Raw genomic sequence first — 12114 nt, 5'->3', positions numbered from 1 at the left:
GAATCTCCCAACTATCTTGACATTAATGGCTTGCTAAAAGACAACATTGGTCTCCCAGCACCTTGTAGGCCCTCTTTAGCATATGAAAACTCCGTTGAAACCTCCCTTCCCCCAACCGCAGGGTACAGAACCTGCCATCCCTCACAACCCCGGGCAGCAGCTCTTCCTGCCCACGGGTCCTGTCCCCATGCTTTAATAAACCACCATTTTGCACCAAAGATGTCTCAAGAATTCTTTCTTGGTCATCGGCTCCGGACCTCAGCCCACCAAACCTCACCTAGTTTCTAGAACTTCATCAGTATTTTAAAGCCTGTTATGCAGGACAGAAGTGTGTCCATTTAGTGATACACAAGGTGCAAAAGCCAACTTGAGAAAATATTGTGAATTCAGTTAAAATACTAATTTTGGGGGCGCCTGGGTGGCTCAGTGGGTTAAGCCGCTGCCTTCGGCTCAGGTCATGATCCCAGGTCCTGGGTTCGAGCCCCGCATCGGGCTTTCTGCTCAGCAGGGAGCCTGCTTCCTCCTCTCTCTCTGCCTGCCTCTCTGCTTACTTGTGATTTCTCTCTGTCAAATAAATAAATAAAATCTTTAAAAAAAAAAATACTAATTTTGTCCCAGGCAGTGTGACAGGGTACACAAGCTAATTTTTCTTGTCCTCAAAGACCTTACAGTGAACTGGCGATAATGGAAGTGGGGCCTGGGTTGGGGTTGTGGGGGAAGTGAGCGAATGTCTGTCCATCAAAAGACAAGGTAAGGTAAATACTCAACAATTAAAATAAATCCAGTGTGAAATAAGCAATGTCCATCAGTTGCTTTATCCATTCATTTATAAAACTGAGTACTTATGTACTATTAAACAACCCTCCTCTGAAAGTTCTAGTGGAGAAGAAAAAAACAAGGCTACATCCTGGTTGTAAAGCGTGATGAGGTAGAGGTGAGGTACTCTAGAGGTACAGGTTTGTAAATGTGTGAGGGGAAGGACTAGGAGTAACAGGAAATGAGCCTGGAATTCTTGGCAGGAGTCATCAGAACATGGACTGTCTTGAGGGCAGACAAAGGAAACTGGACTTTAGGTCCTGTGGTGGAATGATATTGTAACGTGTGACCACATATGTCCCCCTCGGCACCTAAACCACTCCTTTTTTCTTTTTTAAAAATTAACATATAATGTATTATTAGCCCCAGGGGTACAGGTCTGTGAATCGCCAGGTTTACACTTCACAGCACTCACCATAGCACACACCCTCCCTAATGTCCATAACCCCACCAACCCCCCACCCCTCCCCAAACCCTCAGTTTGTTTTGTGAGATTAAGAGTCTCTTATGCAAACCACTCCTTTTTATGCCGTAATCCCTCCCTCTGTGCTCCTAGATCCGGGGCCTTTGAGAATTCCTTTTCCCCCTGAAAATGGGATATGGGTAGACCTGAACCCATGCATATGATGATTATTGCTTTTCAGTGAGAAAAAGCACCTCTCATGGGTATAAAATATGATTTGGGAGACTACTCAGCTGGATTAATGCGGCAAAGCGGTTTAAAAATCTCTCCCTGGTATCAGAGCAGTGTTACTGGGGACCGTGGCCAAAGAGTGAGCACAGCGGCTGTGCCACCCGGTCAAAGGAGTTGTGAGGGCTCAAGTCAGGAATCCTGACAACAGGTGATGCTTCTTTAAATTCCTCAGAAGCTGCTATAAGTGGGTGATAATAAGGGAAACCTAATGTACCTGGGCATCCAGAATCTTTGTTTTGATAACTTTTTGAGAATGACTTAAAGCCGTTTTTTGCATTCCTTCAAACTACATTGAAACTTTACCTAAGCAGTTAAGGAGTCCCAACGCACTGAAACACCTTCAGGTGAAATGTGCTTATTTGGAAACTGACATCTATGAAGAAATTACACTTGGAATAAAGTATGCAGCATTAAACCCGATCTTTCCTTGGCAAGGGAAAACATTTTCTGTGGTGATGTTGAACTTCCAGAAGCCGAGGTAGAATGGCACAGTGAAAATGATGCAGAGAGTAAATTGGCTGGAGTCCTGGCTATGGTATGAGTGTTTATGTCCTTTCAACATTTATATGTTGCCATCTTAACCCCTAAGTTGATGGTATTAGGAGCTGGGGCCTTTGATTATTGTAATGGGAGACCTCAAAATGGGATTAATGCTCTTATAAGAGATACTCTGAAGAGCTAGCTCACTCATTCACCATGTGAGAACATAGTGAGCAGTCTGCAGTCTGCAATCCGGAAGAAGGCTCTCAGCAGAACCCACATCTGTTGGCACCCTAATCTTGGACTTCGAAGCTTCCAGAACTATAAGAAATAAATGTTTGTTGCTTATAATCTGCCCAGTCTATGGTATCTTGTTATAGCAACCCGAAGAGACTAAAACAGTCAGGAAAAATAAATGAGTTAGACCAGAAGAAAATGCAGCAACAGTCGGAAACCCAGATCCCAACTGAATTTCAAAGTGCTGGTTTTCCTGCTCTAGAAATTTTCTCCAATCTCTAGATAGGTAAGTGAATTAGTACAGAAATACCAAGAACCAATGTTGAACAAACCTGCAGGATATTAAAGTGAAATTTTCGGATCCTGATGATCCATATCTTTTGTCTTAGATTTCCATGTTGAACCCAATGACTACTTTACCAATAAAGTTCTCACAAAACCAAAAAAAAAAAAAAAGTTCTGACAAAACCTTACAAGATAAAAATCAGACCCAGATAAGCAGTAGTTTTTGGTTTGAAGGCTTTGAAATAGTTGCCTGTGATGGGTGTAACATTAATTGTAAAAAACAAAAATTATTACACCTAAAACAATGAAGAAAAAACAGAAATGTGGTGTCTAGGCACTGTTAGAACAATTACTGAACAAGTTTGGGGTGATTTATTATTATTTTTTTTTAAATTAACTTCTTCAGCCTGCTGATGGCATCTGGAGACGAAGAGTCTCTGGAGGAAGGTTCAGAATTCACATCAGCGTTGGAATAAGAATTTCACTTCTGGGAAATATGGTTCCACATACTGTGTATCACTTTACTGGAGAAGCCATAGACATGCTGATAATTTTGAGGAAGGTAAGAAAGGAGAAGCATAGGTAATAGAAAGTGAAAGAAGGAAAAAGTTAGATAATGCTGAAGTTTACCCCAATTGTAATTTTTTATCTGTGTATCTTTCATACATTTCTAGAAAAAAGCTACCCAACCCATTGAATGAATGCAGCAGTAAGAAGCAAGAACTCTGCTGTGAGGCTTGAACATGCAATGGGTATGCCAGGACACCAGGCTTAGTAGGCAGGGGACTCGGTCATTGCTGCAGCAAACTCTTATTGATGGTACTTACAAATAACTTCTTTTCAAGTGAATGCTTTTCATTTTAACTTCTTTCTTTTAAAATTTTATTTGTCCCTCACATGTTATCAGAAATAAGAATAAAGCTCTTACAGCATGGGTGCCCAGCATCTTGGCCATCTGCACTGAGGGAGGACCTAATAGAAGCCATACTGAGGTTGGGCATGGTGGGGAGGAGTGGTGGTTTAGGAGGTGGTAGTGTTGGAATGGTCACTAGACAGATCGGGAAGATAATATGGTAGTGGGCTTCAGAGGCTCTTAGAATCTTTTGTCACAGTCCAGCAAAAGAACTTAGTTTCTTTAGAAAAAATTAGAAAATTTTTTAAGAAAAAAATTTAGAAAAATTTCACAGATTTTGCTTCCAGGAACTAAAATCTGCTTGATGTAAAAGCAGCTTCAAATGTGTATTTACACTAACCATCTCAGAAAAGCCACGTTGAATAAATTCATGTTTTCCTTACATTTTTACATTGCACATTTTTAATTTTTCAAAGAATGGGTCGGTGGGGGGAAGTGGGCACACTGGCTTTTGTGTGTTATTTAAATCTTGTTCGTAGGTACTTTCACTTAGGCTATTGCTTATCTCCAAGATTTCTGAAGCTATGTTTGTGACTCAAGGTCTGGTAACTTAGTCCAAAAGGAAATAATATCTATTAATCATTGCTAGTGGCCTGTGCAGAAAATCTGAATCTTCTTGTCAATAGCTATTAAAGGAGAAGAATTGTTTTCATTTTGCAGTTAAAAATTAAATGGGATCCAACCAAAAGAGACATGTTTTATTAGCTTTTCTGATTTCTCATGTTGAGAAGCCTAGAGTAGAAAGTATAAATTTCCAATTTTGTACCATAAATTTAAGTTCTTGTTTTATCATTAATACTTCCATTTCTCAACTCCACTATTTTATTTTGTTTTAAAAGCCCTGGATTTTGTACAGCCTGTTTCTCAATTGATGTGCAGGCTGTTGAAATGTCTGACAACAGTCTTCAGGCAGGGCACTAGCAAAACATCAACATCATCACCAGGCAGATAGAGAATGCTCCAGCTTTGCCTTATTATAAACATTTGTAACATAATGCTGGTTTTCAATGTGTGTGGAATATTTAGACTATTCTATTAAAGTTTTAAACACAAATGCAGCACAAACAAACAAAAATAAATTCAGGCAAAACAGGAACGATGAACCTTCTGTGGGCTAGAAAAGGGAGAAGAGTTGAGGAAGTTAAGGATGGAGTTGGATGGCTGTGAAGGTCTCTGAGAAGGAGTCTTGTGTCCTCAATAAAGAAGGGGGAATGGCCCCCCCGCCCCACCACATAGTATCAGCATCTGTTTTCTTTCTCATTTCTGTCTGGAACCACACAAGATTGCCACTTCACAGTATTCTAGAGGCCCTATACCACCATGTCAGGAGGGTCATAAAAAAAAGTGTTGACGGCAGAGGGTTTGATGGAACCCTGGTGGCACTGGGGTGGTGCTAATTTTTCCCCATATCTTTAAGGTGAATGCAGCTGTTAAGTGAGAGAGAATGAAAGAGAGAGAGATATATATATATTGATTGAGGCTAGGTAGACCTGAGCAAGTCTTAAAATTCCTGATGAAGGACACTACAGAGGAAAGAGGTGTGGACCTTAAGACCAAAGACCAGGTGGGAAATTGGCTGCCTCCGTGAATGCCAATGTGGATGGAGGAGGACACAACTGAGCATTGAGTGGGATTGGAATCTCACTAGATGGCGGCAGAGTGTAGGGCCCAGGATACATAGGAGAGGAGAGTCTACCTTCAAACTCCCGCTGAGCACCTCTGCTGCTGCTTCTGCTTCTGCTGCTGCTCCTTCTTCTTTTTCTACTTCTCATTCCTCTTCTTCCCGTTCTTCTCCTTCTCCCCTTTCTCCTCCTCCCCCTTCTTCTTTCCCTTCTCCTTTCCTCCTCCTTCTTCCCCTTCTCCTCCTCCTTCTTCTTCCCCTTCTCCTCCTCCTTCTTTTCACTTTCTTCTTTTATTAGAAAACAAACCCTTGGGGCGCCTGGGTGGCTCAGTGTGTTAAAGCCTCTGCCTTCGGCTCAGGTCATGATCCCAGGGTCCTGGGATCGAGCCCCACATCGGGCTCTCTGCTGGGCGGGGAGCCTGCTTCCTCCTCTCTCTCTGCCTGCCTCTCTGCCTACTTGTGATCTCTGTCTGTCAAATAAATAAATAAAAAATCTTTAAAAAAAAAAAAAAAGAAAAGAAAACAAACCCAGGGCACATCACAGGGCAAAAATATAGAATGCTTCACGAATTTGCATGTCATCCCTGCACAGGAGCCATGCTAATCTCTGTATGTTTCCAATTTTAGTATGTATGGGGGCCGAAGAGAGCACTCCCACCTCTGCTTCTTATGATGACCCTTCTTTGGGAACTCATGTGCCATTTTTTTGAGAAAAGCAGAAAATGACAAATGTTAAATTGGCTGAGTTTAACCTGGAATGATTACATTTACTCTTAAAAGTAGTAGAATTTTGTTTTCTGCTTTCAAATAGGATACACAGTACCACAAACTCCCAGAGTACTGTAAGGCCTAATCTCTTGATGAATTCCTTTTTCTGTATCACATATGGCAGTTCTTTTTCTCTGACTGAGCCCTATTATAGAAGCTGATGTTGGATGTGGTTCCAGAAGAACAGAACCTTAAGGATTGGTATCCTGAATTAGCTTCGGATTTCCTGGAATTGGTTCTTGGGTATGACTGGATTTAAAAGCAGTAATAATGCTGTTTCCAGTGGTAAAAAGAGGTGGGAATGCAAGTTGGTGTAGCCACTTTGGAGAACAGTGTGGAGATTCCTCAAGAAATTAAAAATAGAGCTTCCCTATGACCCTGCAATTGCACTACTGGTATTTACCCCGAAGATACAGATGTAGTGAAAAGAAGGGCCATCTGTACCCCAATGTTTATAGCAGCAATGGCCACGGTCACCAAACTGTGGAAAGAACCAAGATGCCCTTCAACGGACGAATGGATAAGGAAGATGTGGTCCATATACACTATGGAGTATTATGCCTCCATCAGAAAGGATGAATACCCAACTTTTGTATCAACATGGACGGAACTGGAAGAGATTATGCTGAGTGAAATAAGTCAAGCAGAGAGAGTCAATTATCACATGGTTTCACTTATTTGTGGAGCATAACAAATAACATGGAAGACATGGGGAGATGGAGAGGAGAAGGGAATTGAGGGAAATTGGAAGGGGAGGTGAACCATGAGAGACTATGGACTCTGAAAAACAACTTGAGGGTCTTGAAGGGGCGGGGGGTGGGAGGTTGGGGAACAAGATGGTGGGTATTAGGGAGGGCACGTATTCCATGGAGCACTGGGTGTGGTACAAAAACAATGAATACTGTTACGCTGAAAAGAAATTAAAAAAAAAAAGAGCACTTGCTTTTCATGGCATGCAGTGGGAAACTAGTTACTTAAATTGCCATCAGGAGACACTTAATCTAATCCCTAGGTAAGGCAAATGTTCCTTTCAGTGCAGTCAGTCATACAGTTTCAGATCCTGACCCAGGCTTGGGGTGGTTAACCCAAAACTCTGAGTTTTGAATTTTCTTTCCCCTACTCCTTCAAGTCACTTACAAGGAAACAAATCCCTCTGCTATAGTCCTTATATTAGGGGGAGCAACCACCCTGATTTGTCCAGGTTGGAGGGGAGTCCTAGAATTCCCAAACCAAGAAAGTTTCAGGCAAACCCGGAAGCGTTTATATTCACGAAAGTGTTCTATGACAGCATTTACTTGATTGCAGAGCCTAGTGCCCGTAAGGACTTGGAAGATGCAGGAATGATGATTTCTACCACAGCTTCAATTCACCTTTTCCGTCTGTTTAGAAGAGAGGCAGATCTTGGAGGATGAAAGCGGATTATTGTAAACTTAATCTGGTAGTGAATCCAGCAGCTGCTTTTCCAGACGAGATTCTGTTGCTGGGGAAAATCAACACACCTTCTGGCACTTGGCAGTGATTGACCTATCTGATGCTTTTCCCCCCTCTATACTAATGAATAAAATGGTTAATAGAAAGCAATTTTTTGGACTCAGTCCCTTCATTATCCTCCTCAACTACCTGTATCAATTCTCTAGCATTTTACCATTATTAGGGTGTATTAGTCAAGGTTCTTCACAGAAACAGAACCAATAGGGTTTATACAATACAAGAGGTTTATTTTGAGGAATTAGCTCACATGATTATGGAGGCTGAGAAGTCCCAAGATCTGCCACTTGCCAGCTGGAGACCTGGGAGGGCTGGTGGTATAATTCCAGTCCAAGTCTGAAGACCTGAGAACCAGGGGAGCACATGGTGTAAATTCCATTCCAAGGCCAGAAGAAGACTGATGTCTCGGCTCAGCAGGCTGGCAGGCAGGAAACAAGAAGGAACAATCTCCTTCCTTTGCTCTTTTATTCTATTTTGTTCTTTTTGAAGGCTGTCAGTGGATTGGATGAAGCCCACACACATTGGGGAAGGCAATCGACTTCGCCGATTCCACCAGATCAAATGCTGACCTATCCAGAATCATGCTCACAGACACACCCCCAAATAAGGCTTAATCTGGGCATTCCTTGGCCCAGCCAAGCAGACATATAAATTTAACCATCACTCAGGGATTAGAAGATTATTTCTTTAAAGGGCCAGATAGTAAATATTTGAAGCTTTGTGGGCTACATGTGGTCTGCACTCCTCTTCCTTTTTCTATGCAACTATTTAAAATATGTGAAAATCATTCTTTGTTCCCAGGCTTTATAAGAACAGATTATAAAGCTATATTTGGCCCATAGATAATAGTTTGTTACCTCTTCTAACTTATAGATAAGTGACCTAGTTAATATAACCACAAATTTCCAGATAACTGAAATCTCAGAATGGTTTAATAAATTGCCTAAGGTTACACATAGAATAAATGTATTATCTTGGGTTTTAAAAAGTTCTTATAAAAATCAAAAACTTATTTTTTAAAAGATTTTATTTTTTTATTTTAGAGAGAAACAGCAAGAAAGAGAGAGAGAGAGCATGTCTGTGTGTGGTGGGGGGTGGTGGGCAGACGGATAGAGAGAGGGAGAGAAGCAGACTCCATACTGAGCTTGGATCCTGACATGGGGATTGATCTTAGGTCCTATAACCTCAGGTCATGACTTGAGCTGAAACCAAGAGGCAGATACTTAACCGACTGAGCCACCCAGTTGCCCCAAGATTCAAAGACTTTTGATCTTTTCATTGCACTGATCTCTTCTCAGATTTGATCTTTTATGCTGTTCTATTATTACCAAAGAGGAGTGATCCTAAGTAATAATAGAACTTGTTGACAAATTATTGTTAGAAAGACTAACAATTGATCTCACTAAAACAGAAATTAATGTGTTTGACCAACATTTTTCACTATTATCCTAATTAATTTAACAAATATTTGTTGAAGATTTACCATATGAAAGCACTCTGCTAGGATCTGGAGTCACAGGGACGAAGTTTCTTGCCTCTCCACCTTTTTTCTTCAAAGATTCTTCCCTTGATTAAATTCTTATCTGGTTGTTTTGAGATCTTTTTCAAGTAGGCCTTGACTTTTTAATTTGCGTTGATCTCTGCATTGTCCAGTATTAGCAAGAACACTCTGAATCCGTTTAACCAGAATCCCTTATTCTTGATATCAGATTACCATCAATACCTGATTGGGTCTCTCATCCCCCGTCATCCCTCAGGTAATGTCTGATCACCATGATCTACATTCAGCAGGAATCCCATTAGGTCAGTTTAACCAAAATCGCCCTTATGTCTGATTTTCCATTTTACTGACTCCCTTCCACCCCCCATCCCCTCCTTTGCTATAAATCCCTGTTTTTCTTGTTGTACTTAGAGTTGAGTCCAATCACTCTTCCCCACTACAAAACCCCATTGCTGTGGTTCCTAGCACTATCATGATAGTTCTTTTTAATAAATTCTACCTTGCTGTTCTTTAAAAACATTCTCTGTTCTTATAGAGATTACTATCCAGCAAACAAACAGTTGAACAATAAAAGGAATGGCAGTCATGATATTGCTCCAACGAAGAAGTCAGGTTGCTGTCAAGTTACGAGTAAATTATTTATATCCAACAGGTCAACACTTAGTCAGGGGTGCAGTACATGGAAGTGACAAGGGAGCTTGGTTAAGGGAGCAAGAGTTCGGCTGTGGGCTTTGTGGAAGGTTACCTTACTATTATCTATTCTGTTCAGAAGTTCTCAGCTTTTTTTTTTAAAAGATTTTATTTATTTATTTGACAGAGACACAGCGAGAGGGAACACAAGCAGAGGGAGTGGGAAAGGGAGAAGGAGGCTTCCTGCTGAGCAGGGAGCCAGATGTGGGGCTTGATCCCTGGACCCTGGGATCATGACCTGAGCCGAAGGCAGACACTTAACCAACTGAGCCACCCAGGCACCCTACAGCTGTCTTTTTAAAGAGTCATGCCTTTAAATTATCTGCAATGATGCCATCTGTTTTATTATCAGAGAGGTTACTAATGGGAACTGTCTCTGTATAGACTGATTTCATCTATTTGATATGCTAATAAATTCTGGGGAAGGAATAGTATTTTATTGAATTACTTACATTTACATAGCTGGAATTGCTGTCATTTTCTCCTTTATGAAAACCTTAATTCCCTTGTTCAAATTGCTCAGAATAGGTTGTCACTGAGTGCTGTAACAGGTAACCAAATGAGTTTTGCAGTCATAGAATATCCTGGTACTCTTATTTAACACAATCATTTTGAACTTTAAACCAGATGGGCTCATTATTTTCTCTCTTTAACGTGCCTCGTAGTTAAGGAAAAATTAGTATTAATCTAGAATTAGAATATTTTATTCTTTCTCAACTCAACACTTGTATGCTCCCTCTTTTATTAGAATTAACTCTGATTTCGTGGTTTTTATAGATTTTCAATCTCATGAATTCATTATACTCTCATTTTATTTTCAAGAACAAGCTAAGTACTTTAGATTACATTAGTAGGAAATTTACATTGCTAGTCATTGTTAAAAGGAAATGGAAAATATTAGTTTAGTTTAGTTTGGTAGGCATTTGTTAAGCATCTATATGCTTGTTGTTGAGAGGGGAAACAAGATAAAAAATAACTTCGCTTGGGGCGCCTGGATGGCTCGGTGGGTTAAGCCGCTGCCTTCGGCTCAGGTCATGATCTCAGGGTCCTGGGATCGAGTTCTGCATCGGACTCTCTGCTCTCTCTGCTGAGCAGGGAACCTGCTTCTCTCTCTCTCTCTCTCTCTCTTTCTCTCTCTGCCTGCCTCTCTGTCTACTTGTGATCTCTCTGTCAAATAAATAAATAAATCTTTAAAAAAAAAAAAACTTCGCTTACTTCACTCAAACTGACACAGGTCATCAATTGTTAAATTAATGGTGCAAACTTTAAGTGCTATTTTGGACATTTCAGCTTTTCTCTTGTCTTCCAGGAGAAGTATCACTATAAAAAGATTAGAGTTTGGTTTATTCACACAAGAGGTTGGTGAGCCCTTTCCATATATGATGGAATAGAACTGCGAACAACACAGAGATTGTCTCTGCCTGCAAGTGCTGGGAGAAACTTAGCAAAGCGCTTTTCTTTTTTTTTCTTTTCTTTTTTTTTTTTTTAAAGATTTTATTTATTTATTTGAGAAAGAGTGAGAGAGAGCACAAGAGGGGAGAAGGTCAGAAGGAGAAGCAGACTCCCCACAGAGCAGGGAGCCCAATGCAGGGCTTGATTCCCGGACCCCGAGATCATGACTTGAGCCAAAGACAGTGGCTTAACCAACTGAGCCACCCAGGCCCCCTTAGCAAAGGGTTTTAGAGGGAACAGAGTCTTCTACTAAAAGGCAATTTCTGAGATTTCAAAAAAATGCTGACTAAATGGCACTCTTTTCCTCTAGGCTCAAAAGAACCTTAAAGGGAGGCCTGTGAACACAGGAATGTTCCGTCTTGTCTGTATTACTCAGTAACAGAAATATGGTTGATTGATTTCTAGGCCTCAGTAGACATTTGACTCCACATTTATCCAATGCTGCCATTCAGAGTCTCATCCTTTGCTTGAAAGCAAAGCAAACTTGGTTTGTTAACTCCATATATAAACGAGATTGTTGTTAAAGCACAGTAAAACTTATGCTGTTCTTCAGGGTACACATTTTTTCTTCTTAAGTTTAAAAGAAATGCTGGCGTAACCGGGGAAAACATATTAAATCAATAGTTAAACTAATGCTGTAATATTTAGAATCCTCAAGGAAAATGATTCAAACTGGTAAAACTGGTGAAATCTGCTTGCATGTGATAGCTTAATCTTGAACATTATATATAAAAATATACATTAAAAATAAATGCATTCTTAGAGAATCTTTCTATATATCAGGTATTACAGTTCTCATTCTGTGCTAGGTAATTTGCTAAATGCTTTACATATATTGCCTAAACATTAATTTAAGCATTACAGCAACCCTCAAGTTAGGGATTATCATTAGTGATATTTTGAAGATAAGAAAATTGACACTTTTTAAAATTTAAATTCAATTAATTAATATTATTAGTTTCAGAGTTAGAGTTCAGTGATTCATCAGTCTTATATAATATCCAGTGCTCATTATATCATGTGCCTACCTTAATGTCCATTACCCAGTTACTCCATCCCCCACCCCTCCTCTCCAGCAACCCTTAGTTTGTTTCCTATGATTGAGAGTCTCTTACGATTTGTTTCCCTCTCTGATTTTGTCTTTTATTTTTCCCTCCCTTCCTTTATAC

The 12114-nt window shown here is 40.3% G+C and overlaps 1 non-coding gene and 1 pseudogene across 1 annotated transcript; one reads left to right on the top strand and one right to left on the bottom strand.

Moving 5' to 3' along the window:
* The first annotated feature begins 727 nt into the window (after nucleotides 1-727).
* On the top strand, nucleotides 728-3094 carry LOC125097379 (nucleosome assembly protein 1-like 4; annotated as a pseudogene).
* Nucleotides 3095-5593: 2499 nt separating this feature from the next.
* On the bottom strand, nucleotides 5594-5698 carry LOC125099488 (U6 spliceosomal RNA). The gene has a single exon (XR_007127213.1). It is a non-coding gene; the product is annotated as a U6 spliceosomal RNA (small nuclear RNA).
* Between the last annotated feature and the right edge of the window lie 6416 nt (nucleotides 5699-12114).

This window comes from Lutra lutra, chromosome 4, assembly GCF_902655055.1.
Source record: "Lutra lutra chromosome 4, mLutLut1.2, whole genome shotgun sequence".
Lineage (NCBI taxonomy): Eukaryota > Metazoa > Chordata > Mammalia > Carnivora > Mustelidae > Lutra > Lutra lutra.
The sequence above is the reverse complement of the archived record's forward strand: the minus strand, read 5'-3'. Positions and strand labels throughout refer to the sequence as shown.